Below are 15,892 nucleotides of genomic sequence, written 5' to 3' on the forward strand. Positions count from 1 at the left end.
TATACTATGTTAATCTTAAAAGTGAAAACTTTCTATTTAAGCTACATATTATATGAAACGTGTTTTATTTAAGGAAAAAGAAAAATTTTGTCTTAAAGTAAGTGTCAGTTCCAGAACAGTAAAAGGGAAAGAAATTAGTTATCTTTCGTGCTTCAAAATTCCTCAGTCAACTTAAACATATGTAAATGTCTTTCATGAGTCAAGAGAGTGAGGGCAGCAGAGGATCAGGCCTCCCTGGTACCCAGTCTCCAAGGTCCTGTAGCTACAGGGGAGCTTTTGAAAGACCCTTTTGACTAGATGGAGATCCTTTTAAGACAAAAAGAAGACAGGAAAGAACTGCTGCTTTCCCATAGTTATCAGAAATTGGGTGAATCCCAGTCATAAAAGAGCTGTAAACAAGTTCTGTCTATAGTCGGGGAACTTTAAGAAGCCAAAAAATAGAAATCACAATGAGACATATCTGAAATGGCCTGGAAAAAATGTTTCCAAGAGTAGCCAGAGACTTAAGGTTATATAAAAAATATATATATACATATCAGTAAATTGGTCAGTTGAACAGAGACTTTGTGATTTCCAAAGCCAGTTGATAAAATCTTTGAAGCCTAAAATTAGATTGAAAAAATATGAGAAATTGTGAAAGTTGAATGAAAACTTTAGAATGTTTGAACATACTTTGTTTCAGCAACAGTTATGTTTTACAGTATACAGGCTTAAATTAATTTTTAAGACCTTTTAGGTAGCTTAGTGATGTTAAAATGAGTTAGTAGATATTTGTCATAATTTAAGTTAACATATTGTTGCTTTTTATACTACAAGAGAAAAAATATATATAGTTAAGTCTGTTAATGAACATGTTCGTTTTTGCCATTTTAAGGAATGTACTATGAGGGATATGCAACAAAGACAATGTTTAATAGGTTTATTGAAAAATAAATTTATTTGGTAATAGTCAAAAGTTTTATCTGCCTGACTAAAGTGTAATGGTTGAGTTTATGAGATTTTTAGGAGCTTTAATGTTAAATGACATCTAAAACAAATAATTGGGTTTCTTGCTGTTAAGATAACAAAATTTTCTTTGATATCTGAGTTGAAGGGTTAATTTATTCTTCACGTAATCTGCCTTTAAGACTAAAGTAGAAAAATGGACAAGCTTGCTGCTACAGCTATCTCTGCCTGAGTCCGAAAAGGTTACAGAGTCATCAGTATATATTAACATTACAAATGGGCAAAACTATTGAAAGCTTCATGTTTTCACCGATAGGCTAGAAATTGCGATCCTACATTTTGAATTGCCTTTCTTAACAATCATTGCTACAGGTTTCAGTAATGACAGTCAGGAGAGTCTTCATTGGTCCAACAAATTTTCTAGTCACTAAATGTTAATAGAAAAAAGATAAGAGTAGAAAGTCTTTTGTGTTCTTATTTGATTGGTTTATGTGAAATGTTCCCTAAAAGGAATATTTCAAGATTATTTTAGCTATTGTCTTTATATCTCAGGGCCCAGTTGATGTGTCCTTGTGAGTCCTTGTGAGTCTAGCTCCAGCTCAAGGACAGGGAACAATGACTCCAATATTATTTTCTAAATCAACTTGTATGAACTCCTTACTTGTAAACCCTTTTAAAGTAACTTGTCTCCTTGTCCTTGGTGAGCAGTCTTGGCAGCAGCAGCTCTGACTGACTCGTTTCCCTTCTGTCTCTCATTTCCTGTTCAATATGAGTCATGCTGAGCTCTGGGGTTTCTACCTGGTAACAGGGACACAGAGTCATCCTGCTCTGTCTACCCTTCTGTGACTGTCCCATGCACTAGTCAACCCAAGGATGATTCAGCACTGAATTCCAATCACAGGCTTCCTAGATTTCTAATTCCCAGATTCATTGGGGGTTTCTAACTAACATTCTTTACAACGAACTGAGTTTGTGAGGCTGAATTTGAAATTGCTTATTTCCCTGTAGAAATTTTTTCTAACTTCGTTTCTCATGCCAAATAAGTTCCCTTGCTTCTTCTGGCACTACAACCTTTTATTGTAAAAAAAAAAAAAAAAAATTTTTTTTTTTTTTTTAAGGAAGGTAATATAAATGCTGTTTTTCTTTGTCAGGAATTTTTGAACATTTTCTTTTTAAAACTCTTCACACTGGATCTATGTTACAATTAATTACATTATTGGAGACATGTACACTAAGGACAATTAGGTATTAAGTGGAATAAAAACTGCATTAGCACATATTTTCAAAATATCACAAACTATAGTGAATAATACTTCATCTGTAGTAACGACACATTATTTTATTTTACCTGGTATTTTTCATAAAATGAAAAAAAAAAAGCCAAAAAAAATTTAAAATGTGTATTGCCTTGTAACCTTGTACTTAAACATTTTAAAATATACATATTGTGTGAAGGCATGAAAATGACATCCAAAGTAATTAGGTATATAATATAACATGTTTAATAACTAAACTAATTTAATAAAAGTCAGATATATATGTGTGCTTATATCTGTATATTATATAAATAATTGTATTAACTTTTTCATTGCATTTGCACTTATATTTACTCTGTATGTCGTAGTGGTTAAGAGCTATGGCTGCTAACCAAACTGACAGCAGTTCAAATCCACCAGGTGCACCTTGGAAACCCTATGGGACAGTGCTAATCTGTTCTTTCGAGTCTCTATGAGCCTGCATTGACTCAATGGAAACAGGTTTTGTTTTATATGCCAATACATCTAATAAATTATATTTACATTTACTTCACATTGACACTCATATTTACTGTGTAGTTATACATATACGTATTTCTTTTTAATTATATTAATATCATCTTATTTTAATTTATTAGATGTATTTGCAAATTTTTAAAAAAATTCTTTAGGGGGTTTGTGTGTTGTCTTACAAACTGCATGTAAAATGGAGTGTGTTGAACACTCGATATATAGATAAGAATTGTAAAATTTTGTTAGAAGTTTTCTGAATATGAAACTCTGCAAATGTATCTCTGAATAAGTGTGCTTACAACTCTCTCATTGCAGGGAAATGTTTACACTGTGTTTAAGGGTACTTGTTATGAACATGAAGCTTTACACAGTAAACTTTGTAAAACACTCTGAAAGCATGTATTCTCTTTCTTGAAAATGTTTTATTGATGTAAAATATGTACTTAATGAGTATTAATATATGGTACATACATGTATAGAAAACTTCAGTGAAATAATGTTTTAGCAATCCATATAGATAGCATTTAGCTCATTCTTCACTGAGTTAAGGTAATCAAGCCTGTGAAAGTATCTGGAAAATGTGTCATACACTCCCCCCTACACACAATCCTGGCCAAAGGTCATCCCATATAATTAGTGAATCACTCTCCAGTGACCTAGCCTCAAGGGAGCATTGCCAAGAGAACACAAACGGAACAACAAATATTAGGATGAGCATCCTAGTAAAGAAGCCCCGAATCATGGTTGCAGATGTGTCTCCGCAGACGTCCCGATATGTGAGAGGTGACTGTGTACTTTCCCATAGAAAGTATTCATGGACGTTTGCTCTGGTGATGCACGCAGGACTACCACAAAGGGGGGAAGACGATGAAAGGTACTGATTCTAACGTTTGTTTTATCGAGAATCATATAAATATTTTAGAATAACTTGATTACAAATCATAAAGGATCACTCTTTGTTATGTGCTAGTATAAGTGATTGACAAATTCCACATCTCAATAATCAGGGGACTTTAAAAATTTCTTTTTATTTAGCTTTAAGGGGTATAAAATTACCATATATAGTTATTTAAAAAATCAAAATCAAAAGACATTAGATGACCACTTGTGCAGGCTTTCTCTTTTTATTATGGAAAATATATATGTAACAAAACACTTGGCATTTCAACAATCTCCACATGTACAGTTCAGTGGCATTAGTTATGTTCATCATGTTTTTCAACCATCTTCCTTGTCTGTTCCCAAATTATCCCATCACTCTTAACAGATGCTCCGTTGTTGTTGTTTTTAGTTGTCATTGAGTCAATTCTAAGTCATGATAGACCCATGCGTGCAGAGTAGAAGTGCTCTAGAAAGCTTTCAAGACTGTGACCTTTCAGAAACAGATCACCAGGCCTGTCTTTCAAGGTTCCTCTGGGTGGGTTCAAACTGATAACCTTTTGACTATTAGTTGAGCGCTAGCCATTTGTGCCAGACAGGGACTCCACAGAAGCCAAGATTATGTTTCAAATGTCTAAATTTCACAAATGTGGCAGTTGCGAGGGTGGGTCTCTGTCTTATTCTCTATAATTCAGTTGAGAAGTTCATACATAGCATCAACCAGCGAGGTATCTTTAACTTCACCACATTTCACCTTTATTCCAGAATAGATTATGTATGAATCACAAAAGTTATTACAAAAATAGAAGAGAATTTATGTTTTAGGCACACTTTCACTTCCGGGAATAACATTTGTGATAACATACATCTATTTTTGGAAAAAAGTGAAAAGTGGTGAAATTAAAGATACTTCAGTGGTTGAGTTCTGTATGAACTTCTTAACTGAATTCTGGAGCATAAGACAGGGCCTCACCCTGAAGACTACCACATTCATAAAAGAGAGACTTCTGAAACAAAACAGATGATACAGGGTGGTAACTGCCAAAATAAAAGTATGTGTGAACTAAAACTAAACCATGAACAGACAATAATTTATTTAGACTGAGTCTGAAGTGGGCAGACAGTTATTGACCGTCCCGTAATAGCTGTTTTTCAGAAAAGTCTACTCTTGTTACATTTTTGTTACACATTTTACAACACCTCACCATGATTGGTTGATGCCCTAGGTTTCCTCTCTTCTCCTAGTAGGATGCCCAGGCTCAGGCACACCAACTCCAAATTTACCCCCCCCCCTTTTTTTTTTTTTTCTGGATGACCTTCCTGTGGTGGCAGTAGCAGCCATTGCCATTTTTTTAGGGCTGTGCACAGTATTTTTAGAACTGTGCACAAAAGCCCATTTGCAAAAATTATGCGGACTACGCACGAAACACAGGACTGAAGCTCCTCCTCTCACTGTTCATGAATATGTATGTCACTCCCTATATAAGGAGCAAATCTGCCTTAGTTCAGGAAGCTGTCCGCCTTAGATCCGAAGACTCTGCCTGCCTCCCGGTTAGCAAACTGTGAATGAATCTTTCTGTTTTTCCAACCCCGAGTCCGGCTGACTTCAGTGCGCTAGTCTGCTGCTGGGCAAGAACCTATTAGTTTTCAGCTTCAAGTTGATCAAAAAAATTACATAGCACGAGTGTAGTTTAGAGGAGGATTAAAAGATAATAGGATTTGGCACATTGTACAATGTTGGGAAGCAAATACCAGGAGTAGGGAGAAGGGGCTGTTTAGAAGAGTAGATAGGAGTACGCTGTGGCTAGAACCTGCTGCCTAATCTCGGAAACAGAGCTGAAGGTGGTAACAAAGTGGAGACTGTTGGTAATGTGGCATTATTTATATGGAGTTATACTTTATGTACTGGAGATATTTAGATACAGATGCTTTATATAATTATATATCTTTTATTCTATTTTCAATTGCCCTTTTACAAGGTAGTTAGCTATCTGGAAAGGAATGATGCTGTAGCTGAGGTGGTTAATTAGAAAAGAAGTAGAGATCAGAATTAGATTACAAGTGGGCTAACGGACAGAGCTGCTCTTGACACTGAAATGTACAGCAGTATTTCTGGAATAGAAGTGCAAACAACAGTTTGGTGCTGTGTTTTGTTTATTTTTTGAGCTAATTTGAAAACATGTCTGAATTGGGAGAGAGAGGAGAGTCAGGCTGAGAATAATTGGAACTGTATAATGCAGAATCTGCCCATGTGAGAGCTGAAGACACCTGGGATGTGCAGCAGACACTGGGAGTAAAGATAACACACAGGTTCAAGTTTTCAATAGAGATCATGGGAGCTGTTGTTTCCTGAGCATTCTTTTGCCAATAAGGAGGTAAGTGGTTACATGATACCCAAGACTTTATCTTATTGCTGCTTCTGTTGTTGTTTTGCCTTGTATTCTCACTAATATTTATGTTAAATCAGCATAATAATATTTTTATTGATGACTTAGCAGCAGTTTTGTGAGGTTCAAATGGTAGAAGTGTCCAGAAAAAAATTGGAAAGACTTTATCACTGAATAGTCTTAGTAAATGACAAGTGTGGTAATTAAGAAGACCAGAGGAGTTGTGGAATGACATTGAGGACACCATACATGAAGACAGCAAGAGGTCATTGGAAGGACTGAAAGACCAAATGAATGTCAGAAGAGACTCTGAAACTTGCTCGTGAAAGTCCAGTAACTAAAGCAAGTGGAAGAAATGATGAAGTAAAAGATCTGAACAGAAGATTTCAAAGGGCTGCTAAAGATGACAAAGTAAGGTATTATAATTAAATGTTCAGAGACCTGGAATTAGAAAACCAAAATGGAAGAACACGCTCAGCATTTCTCAAGCCAAAAGAACTGAAGAAAAAATTCAAGACTTTAGTTGCAATACTGAAGAATTCTATGAGCAAAACATTGACCAACTCAGGAAGCATCAAAAGAAGATGAGAGGAATTCACAGTCACTGTACCAAAAATAATTGGTTGACATTCCACCATTTCAGGAGGTAGCGTATGATTAGGAACCCGTGGTTCTGAAGAAAGAAGTCCAACCTACAGTGACGATATTGGCCAAAAACAAGACTCCAGGAATTGAAGGAATAACAATTGAGATATTTGAAGAAAAGGTTGCAGTTGGAAGTGCCCACTCATCTATGTCAGGAAATTTGGAAGACAGCTACCTGGCCGACTGACTGGAAGAGATCCATATTTATGCCTATTCCAAAGACAGGTAATCCAAAAGAATGTGGAAATTTATTGAATGATACCATATAATATCAAACATAATTGAAATTTTGCTGAAGATCAGTAAAAAGTGGTTGCAGCAGTACATCTTTAGGGAATTGCCATAAATTCAAGGCAAATTCAAAAGAAAACATGGAAAATGGGATATCATTGCTGACTTCAGATGGATCCTGGCTGAAAGCAGAGAATACCAGAAATAGGTTTACCTGTTTTTTATTAACTATGCAAAAGCATTTGACTGTGTGGATCATAACAAATTATGCATAACATTGCAAATAATGGGAATTCAGAACACTTAATTGTGGTCATGAGGAATCTGTGCATAGACGCAGAGGAAGCCATTCAAACAGAATAAGGGATACTTCATGGTTTAAGGTCATGAAAGGTGTGTGTCAGGGTTATATCCTTTCACCACACTTATTCAACCTGTATGGTGAGCAAATAATCCAAGAAGCTGGACTATATGAAAAAGAACATAGCATCAAGATTGAAGGAAGTCTCATTAACAACCTGCATTATGCAGATGACAAAACCTTTGTTTCTGAAAGCGAAGAGGACTTGAAGCACTTACATGAAAGACTACAGCCTTAGGTATGAATTACACCTCACCGTAAAGAAAGCAAAAATCCTCACAACTGGACTAATAAGCAACATCACGATAAACAGAGAAAAGATTGAAGTTGTCAAGGATTTCATTTTACTTGGATTCACAACCAACTCCATGGAAGCAGCAGCCAGGTAATCAAACAACATATTACGTTGGACACATCTGCCGCAAAAGACCTCTTTAAAGTGTTCAAAAGCAAATATGTTACTTTAAGGACTAAGATGCACCTGACCCAAGCTAAGGTGTTTCCAGTCGCCTCATATGCATGTGAAAGCTGGACAATAAGGAAGACTGAAGAAAAATTGATGCCTTTGTATTATGGTATTGGTGAAGAATATTGAATGTACTACGGACTGGCAGAAGACCTACCAAATGTGCCTTGGAAGAAGTACAGCCAGAGTGTCCCTTAGAAGCATGGATGCTGAAACTTCATCTCACATACTTTGGAAGTGTTATCAGGAGAGACCAGTCTCTGGAGAAGGACATCGTGCTTGATAAAGGGTCACTATGAGTTGGAATAGACTTGAGGGCACCTAACAACAACAACAAATTAAGAAGATGATATATGCAAAAAAAGAAGCTCAAAAGCACCATTAATCCAGGGCTTCTCCACCTCAACAAAATTGACATTTTAGGCCTGGTAATTCTTGCTCTGTGAGGGACTGTTTGGTGCATTGTGGAATATTTGACAGCGTTCTTGGTCTCTATCCACTAGGTACCAGTAACAGCCTGCCCAGCTGTGACAACAAAAAGTGTCCCTGGACATGGCCAAATAGACCTTGAGCAGGAGAATCACCTCCAAGTTGAGAACCACAGCATTAGCTAAATCATTCTACCTGTTTAATGTATTAGATACAAGTTTAAAGTGTTAAACTCAGTAGACCAAGGTCACATTCCTAAAAAGTAGCAGTTCTATAATTCAATCTAAGTTTTAATACTGAATTCTGCACAGTGTATTTGTGAAACAGGCCAACCCATCCCCCATCTTCATACACAATTTAATGGATGCTCTACTAATCTCTCTCTCTTTCCTTCTCTCTTTGTCTCTCTGAATGTGTAAATATATATGCATATGAGTATATATATGTGTGTGTTAAACGTGTGTATATTTATGTAACATATATATCGTTATTGTAATTTGTGGACTTTTTTGGAAATTCATTGACTCATTTACAAATTCTCACATTGTATTCTAGTAACTGAAAATGTCATTTTCTTGAGTATAAAATAAAATAATTAAACGTTTAAATCTCTCAACTAAAACACAATGTAAGGCTCTCTTTTGCCTCTTCTGTCTTGGAATTGGTTGAGGAAAGCTTTGGGGAAATAAGGAATCCCCTACAGGATTACAAACTTGGATGCATAAGGATGACACAGCAAGAAAGGTAGGATGTTCGGCACGTCTATCTAATCCTTGTTTGGTTAGAAATGCGAGAACATGTAAAGGATTGCCATACTAAATTTATTTCTGCCTCAGCTTCATATTTCCTGGTAAGGATTATCACTAGTCTGAAAGGTCACTGAAGAAAAGAAGGGAATCAGAGTTTTGGAACAGTTTTTCTGGAGGACAAAACACTGAATTGGGAATCAAAAAACATGAATTCAGCCCAGCTCTGTCAGCCGGCCACTGCGTGGTCTTGGATGAATGACTTTAACTGTATGAATTTTGATTTTTTCCTCTGTGTAATAACGGGAATGTACTTTAAGTATCGGAATCAAAAATCAATTCATGAATTCTAATAATATTCTAATCAACTTATCTCAGTATTTCAATTCCAAATGTCTAAAGAGGAGGACAGGGAAGATGTGCCTATGCAAGGAAAGTAGTTACAGAAATGGTAACATGGCAGTCACTTCCAAACTGGAGCACCAAGTGGAGGGCTTTCCTGTTTATGACAGAGTGTAGGTGTCTGCAAGCTGACTTAAAGAAACAATATGGGTGTTTTTTGTAAGCACATCTTTCTAGATAGGAATAGGTTTTGACAGAAAGCAGCAAGTGATCTGGACTGCATTCAGATGTGTGAGTGGTGATGTGAGGATCTCTTTCCCGCTTGTGAGAGGCTGGATTGGGAAATAGTGAGTCGTCAAAGGAAAACAGAGAAAAATCATTAAAGCTTGGAGACATGAGGAAACATGTCTTCAAGGAGACGATGTTGAAATGTGTAAGCTTTAAAATTAAAATCATTTAATATGGGCATAACATAACTTTTCAAATACATTTTCCACCACCTACTACCTACCATCAATAGAGACGTCATGTTTAAATAACTTAATGGAAGTTTTGGATGTCTAAAAAGTGATCCACCCTTACTCCTGACTCATTACCTCTCATAAAGTGAGTAATGAGGCTATCTTTTTAGCTAGCAATATAGAGATCACCACATAAACTCTGCCAAATGTGGATGTCCTCTGAAGCTTGTTCTTGGTGTGCCACAGTTCCTGACACATTTCCTGGATGCTGGGTAGAGATGGCCATTGAAATTTTGTGCCTGTATCTTTACCTTCCATGTACAGAAAGGGACCAGGGGCAAGGCTAATACTTTCCCCATCCACTGTGTAACTTTGGACAGATACATTGCTGCTATCGAGTTTTTCCTTTATATAGTGAATTTAATACTGATGTAAAATTCTCAAAGTTTTTGTTTTTGTTGTTGGGTGCCCTTGAGTCGGTTCTGACTCATGGTGACCCTGTGTACTACAGAATGAAACACTGTCTAGTCCTGTGTCATCCTCACAATATTTGTTATGTTTGATTTCATTATTGTAGCCACTGTATCAATCCATCTTGTTGAAGGTCTTCCTCTTCTTTTTCACTGACCCTCTGCTTTACAAAACATGATATCCTTCTCCAGGGACTAGTCCCTCCTGATAACATGTCCAGAATACCTCAGATGAAGTCTCACCATCCTTGTTTCTGGGGAACATTCTGTCTGTACTTCTTTCAAGACAGATTTGTTCATTTTTACCACAGTCCATGGTATATTTAATATACTTCCACAATACCGTAATTCAAACGCATTAATTTTTCTTCAGTCTTCCTTATTTATTGTCCAGCTTTCACATGTATATGAGGCAATTGAAAATACCATGGTTTGGTGCACTTTACTCCTCAAAGTGACATCTTTGCTTTTAAAAGTTGCTATGAATCAGAATGAGCTCGATGGCAACGAGTTTGGTTTCATTTTTTAAAAGTTTTTACAGAGATTGAAAATAATCAATACAGGAAAAATGTTTTGTAAATGTACTATAAATAGGTAAGTTTTGTTATGTCAGTGGCAACATGCAGACTAAAAGGGACACATAAAATAATGGGAGTTTGTTTACACACTTTAAAACTTTTTTTCCTCTTCAAACATTGTAACAGCATTTTGTGAATACTGTAGAATCCTAGTTAGGAAAATCTTTGACTTTAGTAAAGTCATATCCATTAAGAACACAAGAAAAGTATAATTTGTATAACTAAGGAGTTGCTTCACTGGGATCAAGTACCAGGTCCAATGTGCCATCTAATATTTCTATGACCTTCTGCCAATCCCTTCTTGAGAGGTGGATGAAATAGTCGCTTTCCATTGAAATTCGAACATCAAAAATGTGCTGAAATCTTTCATTTGGCATTTCTGTCCTTTCTGTTTTTTTTTCTTCTCTTGAGATAACAGCTAACAACATTTTTATTCCATTGCCATGACTTTGTGTTTTAAGAAAGAGAAGGTATATATATATATATATATATATATATGTGTGTGTGTGTGTGTGTGTGTGATCACACTGTCACTTTTACCTTTGATTGGCACAAGCTTTAAACGTAAGGTTTCTTTTTTTTTTTCCCCCATATTTTTATTTCTACTACTTAGGATGTGTTGTAAATCTGAATCTTTGAATTTGTCTTTTTTTTTTTTAATTTATTGTGTTTTAAGTGAGAGTTTACAATCCAAGTCGGTTTCTCACACAAAAACTTATACATGCCTTGCTATGTACTCCTAGCTGCTCTCACCCTAATGAGACAGCACACTGCTTCTCTCCACCCTGTATACCTCGTGTCCATTCAACCAGATTCTGTCCCCCTCTGCCTTCTCATCTCACCTCCAGACAGGAGATGCCCACATAGCCTCATGTGTCTACCTGAGCTAAGAAGCTCACTCCTCACCTGTATCATCTTCTGTCTTATAGCCCAGTCCAATCCCTGTCTAAAAAGTTGGCTTTGTCTTGGGGTAACAAAGGTTCTGGAAACTATGACCTCAGGGGTCCCTCCAGTCTCAGTCAGACCATTAAGTCTGATCTTTTTATGAGACTTTGAGATCTGTGTCCAGAAAGTTCTCCTTCTCCATCAGGGATTCTCTGTTGTGTTCCCTGTCAGGGCAATCATTGGTGGTAACCAGGCAGCATCTAGTTCTTCAGGCGTCAGGCTGATGTAGTCTCTGATTTACGTGGCCCTTTCTGTCTCTTGGGCTCATCTTTACCTCGTGTCTTTGGTGTTCTTCCTTCACCTTTGCTCCCAGTTGTTTGAAACCAATCGGTGCATCTTAGATGACCACTTTCGTGGATTGAATTATGTCTCCCCAAAAATGTGTGTATCAATTTGGCTGGGCCATGATTCCTGGTATTGTGTGATTTTCCTATATATTGTAAATTCTGCCTCTATGATGTTAATGAGGGAGGGCGGGTGGCAGTTGTGTTAGTGAGGCACAACTGAATATACAAGATTGGATTGTGTCTTGAGGCAATCTCTTGAGATATAAAAGAAAGAATCAAGGAGAAAGATGGGGGACCTCATACCACCAAAAACGCAGCATCTGAGCAGAGCGCGTCCTTTTGACTTGGGGTCCCTGTGCAGAGAAGCTCCTAGTCTGGGGGAAGATTGATGAGAAGGCCTACAGAGAGAGAATGACTTCCCCTGGAGCTGACACCCTGAATTTGGACTTTTAGCTTACCTTACTGTGAGAAAATAAACTTCTCTTTGTTAAAGCCGTCCACTTGTGGTATTTCTGTTATAGCAGCACTAGATAACTAAGACATTAGCCTTTAAGACCTCAGATGCCATTCACCAAAGTGGGTTGCAGAATGTTTTCTTAGTACCCTCTGTTATGCCAGTTGATCTAAATGTCCCCTGAAACCATGGTCCCCAGACCCCTGTCCCTGCTACTCTGGCCTTCGAAGATTCAGTTGTATTCAGGAAACTTCTCCGCTTTTGATTTAGTCCAGTCATGCTGACCTCTCCTGTATTGTGTGCTGTCTTTCCCTTCACCTAAAATAGTTCTTGTCCACTATCTAATTAGTGAATACCCCCTCCCTCCCTCTATTCCCACCTTCATAACCATCAAAGAATATTTTCTTCTGTGTTTAAATCTTTTCTTGAGTTCTTATAATAGTGATCTCATACAATATTTGCAACTGACTAATTTCACTCAGCACAGTACCTTCCAGATTCCTCCACACTATGAGACGTTTCACTGATTCATCATTGTTCGTAATTGTTGCTTAGTATTCCATTATGTGAATACACCATAATTTATCTATCCATTGACCTATCGATGAGCACTTTGGTTGCCTCCATCTTTTTTCTATTGCAAACAGCGCTGCAAAGAACACGGGTGTGCATATATCTATTCATGTGAAGGCTCTTATTTCTCTAGAATACATTCCAAGAAGTAGAATTGCTGGATTGAAAAAAAATTTTTTTTTTTCTTTTATGGTAGTTATATTTCTAGCTTTTTAAGGAAGCACCAAATTGATTTCCAAAGTTGTATCATTTCACATTCCCATCAGTCTCTTCACAACCTCTCCAACATTTATTATTTAGTGTTTTTTGGATTAGTGCCAGCCTTCTTGGGATGAGGTTGTATCTCATTGTAGTTTTGATTTGCATTTCTCTAATGGTGGTGTAGTGGTTAAGTGCTACAGCTGCTAACCAAAAGGTTGGCAGTTCATATCCACCAGGTGCTCCTTGGAAACTCTATGGGGCAGTTCTACTCTGACCTATAGGGTGGCTATGAGTCGGAATCGACTCGACGGCAATGGGTTTAATGGCTAATGATAGTGAGCATTTCCTCATGTATCTGTTAGCTGCCTGAATGTCTTCTATGGTGAAGTGCCTGTTCATATCGGATGCCCATTTTTTTAATTGGGTTATTTGTCTTTTTGTTGTTGAGTTTTTGCAGTATCATGTAGATTTTAGAGATCACATCCTCATTGGAATTATGGTAGCCAAAAACTTTTTCCAACTCTGTAGGTAATCTTGTTACTCTTTTGGTGAAGTCTTAGGATGAGCATAGGTCTTTGATTATTAGGAGCTCCTAGTTGTTTTTTTTTTTTTTTTTTCCTAGTTATCTAGCTTCTCTTCTGGTGTTTGTGCATTTTTACTAATGTTTTGCATGATCTTTATGATTTTAGATTTTATATTTAGGTCTTTGATGCAATTTGAGTTAGTTCTTGTACATGGTGTGAGGTATGGGTCTTGTTTTGTTTTTTTTTTTGGGGGGAGATAGATATCAAGTTATCCCAGCACCATTTGTTAAAGAGGCTGTCTTTTCCCCCATTTAACAGACTTTGGGCCTTGGTCAAATATCAACTGCTCATATGTGGATGGATTTATCTCTGGATTCTCAATCTGTTCCATTGTTCTATATATCTGTTATACCAGTACCAGGCTGTTTTGACTACTGTGGTGGTATTATATGTTCTAAAATCAGGTAGTGTGAGGCCTCCCACTTTGTTATTCTTTTTCAGTAATGTTTTACTTATCTGGAGCCTCTTTCCGTTCCATAGGAAGTTGGTGATTTCTTTCTCTATATCATTAAAAAAAGTCATTGGTTTTTGGATCAGGATTCCATTGTATTTATAGATCATTTTTGGTGGAATAGATATTTTTACGATGTTGAGTCTTCCTATGCAAGAGCAATGTATGTTTTTCTACTTATATAGGTCTATTTTGGTTTCTTGCAGTAGTGTCTAATTCTGAAATTTTTCTGTTAATCTTCTCAATTTTTGATTGCTGTCTCTCTATGGATTCTTGCAGCCTATTAAAATTTTCATTATGCTCTTGTATAACCTTCTTAATTTCCTCAACTGTTTTACTGTGTGTTCTTTGGCTTGTTCTGTGGTTTACCTTATCTCCTTTCTGATCTCTTGAAGAGTTCTGTGTATAAATTTTTTGTATTCTACCCCTGGTAATTCCAGGAATACATCTTCATCCAGAAGATTCCTTGAATCTTTGTTTTGGGAGCTTGTTGAAGCAATCATGATCTGCTTCTTTGTGTGATTTGATATTGACTGGTGTCTCTGAGCCATCTGTAAGTTATTGTATTAAATATTTTAGGTTTGCTAACTGTGTCCTAGTTTCTTGCTTTGTTTTGTTTTGATATGCCCAAATAGAGTGCTCAAGTGAGCTAGCTTGATTATTTGCACCTTTGAAGCTCTAACATCCTGTCACCATATGGCTAGAGCTGTTATCAGGAGTCCATCCACTTTTCTTGTATGGATTTGGCTCAGGTGTGTCCAAGTAGTCAGTCACCAAGTGTTTGCTCATCTATGGTCTTAGAGCAGCAGTGGTGATTGGTGCATGCATAGTCCCACCCAAATGTCTGCGAGGAAGGTGCATCCCTGTTCTCTAGAGCTCACAGGTGGGTGGACTCTGCAGTAGGACCATAGGCTCCCAATGCTGTTAACTGTAAGAACTGGGAGGCATCACTTATCCTTGGACCCCTGTCGTGGGTGTCTAGATGGCATGGGTGGAGCCACCAGTCCTCAGGTCCCTGATGTGGGTAGATGAGGACCCTGCTTAATAAGCGGAGCTGTGTCAAATGTCAAAAACCCTCCTCTCCACCACACAACTGCAACAGGTTAAGTCAGACCTCAGGCACATACACCCTTGCACTGTGACAACAAGCGCTTAGCTGCTGAAATGGGGCCACATGGTTCCATGCAGTGGTAAAAGGCATTCAAAGTCCAGGGACTGATTGTGCCTGAACAGGAGCTGCTTCTGCTCTGAGTTCCCAGCTTAAGGGAACCAGCAGGTTATTTTTTCCTATTTGTTATTTTGTTCCTTCTCCAAGTCTGGGGGAATGGTTTAGCATACTCAGCAGCACCTATCTCAGGCCCAGGGATATCGACTGTCACTGAAGCCGGCTTGGGGCCTGGGGCAGAGAGAGGAGAGATCAGATAAATGGGAGAGACTCCTTTCGAAATGGGAGCTGTTTGATCTGTGTGGTAAATTACATGCAAGCACTTATTTTTGCCAAGAGTGCTGTTTGCTGATTCTGGAGGCATGAGCAGACTCTGTGCTGCTGGCTCTCTGTGGCTAAGTAGTCAAGGTCCCAAATGCTACCGCCACCCCTGCCATGGCTGCGCCAGGGGATCAGGCCTGTGTCACTTGCTCTCTTTCACTGAGGTAACCATGCCCTGTACGCTACTGCCAGTCCTGCTGCA

This window comes from Elephas maximus, chromosome 16 (genome assembly GCF_024166365.1).
Source record: "Elephas maximus indicus isolate mEleMax1 chromosome 16, mEleMax1 primary haplotype, whole genome shotgun sequence".
NCBI classification, from domain to species: Eukaryota; Metazoa; Chordata; class Mammalia; order Proboscidea; family Elephantidae; genus Elephas; species Elephas maximus.